Genomic DNA, 4,397 nt, shown 5'->3' with positions numbered 1-4,397 from the left:
AAATTTTAATTGACTAGAAAAAAATATTTTAATATTAAATATTTTTAATAAATATTATATTATATTATATATATTATATTATCTTATATTTTTAAAATTAATTTTTGAAATTAAGACACATTTTTTTTCAGCATGTATATATTTACTGTTATACCTTAATTAATATACTTGTTCTATTTTGAACAATTACTTTGATATTTTATAATATCCAAATACTGTTAATAATAATAATAAAATTCTGTAAATAGTGAACGCGGAGCAATGTTTCAAAATTCTATAGTCCTACAGTATCTCATATGGTTTACATTGCAGCTACTATCGTCCCTGAACTCTCGTTCTGCGCAGTCTAAATGTTATGAAACAAAAAGAGTAGGGATGACGGCAGGTAAAATCGATCGAAATATGCAATAGTGGTCTAGTTTACACCGAAGGTTCGATTCGAGTAGGAATGTAAGAACCAACCAATTGCAGTCGAGTAGGAATGTAAGAACCAACCAATTGCATTCCCTTGTCATTCGACTGTAACAGAAGAATGCTCGATTGCAGTTGGTTGATTCTTGTATTCTGACTTCGGTATAAATTAAGCCTTGATGCTCTTTACTTTTCTTTCTTACTTCACCAATTGACGCCGCTCTTTATTAACCGAACGTAACATTAATTGGTGGAGCAAAAGTGAAGGGACTGATTTTTTGAGATGCCCGAGACCAAATGTGCATCACTGATGTGCAACCCAGCTCCAGGCAACCCAGCTTGTTGTACATACGAAAATGCCTAATCCGGAAGTTATTCCTAATCTGGAATTAATGATATTTAGTAAATGTGTTATCTACTATATGTCGTGCACGTGATAAAAACCGGAAATGCCGTGTGAAAGCTGTCGTTGTATTACGCTGATTAACAGACAAGAGCGCAATTAACCTAATTTCTTTTCAATTCGCGTGTAAGATTATCTGAGGCAAATAAAGCAAATAGAGACGTACTATGATGACATGTCAACTAATGAATTTAGTTGTTTAATGACAGATGACTCGTCACCAATGCGGGAATTATAATTACATAATTCATCGGCAATATAATTCAAAACAAGAATAATTTAATCCCATATATACATACATAACTGTCGCAATTAAAATTTAGGCTACTCAAACAAAGCCGATCTCAAGCAATCTTGACTTCAATAAAATAAAATTCATCTCGAGTACAAAAAAATAAAATGAAATGAAACATAAACATACACACACATATTTTAGAGGAGCAAAGAAAATGTAGTCTAAAGAATGCTAAAGTTTCTACTTATCAATATTAAATTGATATTTATAAATTAAATTTAATCCTTTAAATTAGTGATGATGCGCAGTTTTTTTAAAGAAATTTTTAAAAAGGCATTTTCATAAATAAATAAATGTCCATATGTCATTATTTTGTTGAATAAAAAATAGAAAATATAATTTTATATTTACGGCAAGCTAGCTGATTGCAAAAAATTCATAGGCTACAAGTTGCACATCACTGCTTTAAATCAATTACATTTTTTATAGAACTTTGCTCATTATGTCAAAATATAAAACATGTTATAACATTAAGTATGGATATATTACATATGAAATATTAGCTTTTAAATAGACATTTGGTATTAAGAACAGGTGTTATTACTTCGACGTTTTCAAACACTAGAAGCTTGCAATCTCTGATACGGTTCGATGACAATTACCAATGTGTCGTTCCATCGTCTCGTTTTCACGTGGAATCCAATAGCATATCTTGCAGTATCTCTGGCAGTGAAACTTGACGTGTGTCGACAGAGAAAATAAAGTTGCCATCGGTTCTTGGCAAAGATTGCACGAATATCTTAAAATGCGTCGTCGATCGGCAACCTAAAAAATTCGACAATAATGAAACTTTTGTTTCCAATTTTTTCAACAGAGTGGTATATAAAAAATGAAAAAAAAAAAAGTTTCACTCTGGCGCTAAAAATTAACTCTTTAAAATCTAATGTACGTATGTATCAGTATCTTTAAAAAATTATACCTTTTAATTATATTTTTAAATATTAAGCTATTTAGTTTAACTAAAATTTGTTTTAAAGGAAATTATTTATTATAAAGTAAGATTAGATATTATGAGCATTGCAGGTAATATGATCTTATTTCATTTCAAGATTCCCATTGTGAGAAATTATTGATAAGATTTATTCAAATATTTGATTTAATTATAAAATTTTTTACTTGTTACTATAATAAAACATTTTATGATGTTTACATATAATAAAAAACTTAAATAATTCCCTAAAAGGCATGAAAAAGTGGTTACAATAAAATTCTTTTTTGATATAATTAAAAACAAATCTTATGATAAAAAAAATACAATAAATATTTGAATTTCAATTCATTGCTTCAAAACGTTCATTGATCGCTTCGGAAATTTTTCTTAATTTGTCTGACTAATCGCCTCGCGTCATTTGACACCCACATTATTTTCGCTTTTCCCTGGAATCATTTGCAAGAAACGCTGACAAGAAAGAAGTTCGGACATTCCCTCGCGAGGAATTGGGAGAAAAAGTTGACCAAGACTGCTGGCTTTTAACACCAAATAGCGAATGAGTTGAAGGAAATTGTAAAAAACACAGACAATCAAGATACAGCTTAAGTTACAAGCTTACAGTCGTCTTTTAGTTCTTATCCCGCATGATGTATTGCGCCCATCAATACCCTCCCCTCATCTTTTCTTTCGTGACATCGCAATTTTGTCGTTGAGGCTAACCGTTACTTTGTTTAATACGTCCGTTAAGAATGAGGTCGAGGAGAAACACCAAAGTTTCGCCAAGGAACAGAAAGAAAAATTCTTCCATTTTTCTCTCTTTCTTTTAGCTGATAGCTAATTTTGAAAAAATGATGTAAAATAGAAAACAAATGATTTTGTGTATAGTTGTTTAAGAAAACCTTCTCTTTTCCGATATTATAAAGTAATTGTGATTTATTTTCAAAGTTTAATATTCATGTCAATTTTTTAATTAGCTAACTTTATGCACCTTATGGTATTTTGTAATTTAGTTAGTTAATACATGCAATTTTAAGCAAACTTTTATACTTTAATAAAATCTTGACAAGAAACTTTTATTCATTCTTTGTATCTCAGAAATTTATAGATACTTAAAACAAGTAAAAATTTAAACACTAGAAATAAAAATGGATTAAGAGATTAAGATATAGAAGTAGATATATAATATTAAGATTATGATTATATAGGATAACACTGCAATAGAAAACAATGCAATAGAGAAAAATTATATTTTTTTAACAATTAAATCTTCATTTAATTTGAATTAAATTTATTGTTTAAATTAAAAAAAATATAAATTAAAAAAAGAAGAATATTTGAGCATCCATAGCTCCATTACTTGTAATAAAATTAGATTCGGCATATTGGGAGTATAAATTAATTCGGTCCGTTTTTTTTGTGCATTTATTTCAAAACAAAATGAATGAACATATCAATTAAAGTATTGTCCATCGCTGCCTACTACTTTTTCCCATCTCTCAGGCAATTTTCGAATTCTATCTCGAAAAAATGACTCATCTTCGAAGACGATCCAATTTTGGAGCCAATTTTCGATTTCTGTGAAAGAAGTGAACCGACTTGCTGCATCTTTCGGAACAATCAGTAATCAGAAGGAGCAATGTTCGGAGAACGGCAGATGCGGTAAAACATCCCATTTGAGCGTTTCCAATTATTTTTTTACGACTTTAGCGACATGAGGCCGAGCGTTGTCATAAAGAAGAATAACTATCGCCAGGAATCGCCAGGTTTCAGCAGCTTGTAGTAAACAAGACCCTTTTGGTCTCACCAGATACAGAGCACGATCTTCGAACCATGTTCGGTGTTGAGGTTGATAACAACGACGGGCTTAGCGTAGTATTTTTTTCTTCTTGGGGTGTCGTAGGATATCCATTTCTCATCTCCAGTCACAATCCGATGCAAAAAACCTTTTCTCTGTTGTCTTTGAATCAGCTATTCGCAAGTGAAAAATTGCCTTTCAACGTCTCTCGGTTTCAATTTAAGGCACCCAATTTCCTTGTTTTTGAATCATTCCCATGGCTCTCAATCACAGAAACGGCTTATTGAGTTACCTCCAATTATTCTGCAAGCTCCTCTTGCGTTTGATTCTGATCTTCTTCGAGTAATATCTCTAATTCTTTGTCTTCGAATTTTTTTGACTGTCCAGAGCGAGGCTTGTCTTCAACGCTGAAATCTCCATCCTTGAAACGTCGAAACCATTCCCTACATGATTTATCAGTTGGAGCAGTGTCACCATAAACTTCGACAAGCATTCGATGGGCTTCAGCCGCACTTTTCTTCCAATTAAAGCAGAAAATCAAAACCTCCCGCAAATGCTGTTT

Source organism: Atta cephalotes, assembly GCF_000143395.1.
Source record: "Atta cephalotes unplaced genomic scaffold scaffold00057, whole genome shotgun sequence".
Taxonomy (NCBI): Eukaryota; Metazoa; Arthropoda; class Insecta; order Hymenoptera; family Formicidae; genus Atta; species Atta cephalotes.
This window is presented reverse-complemented; position numbering follows the sequence as displayed.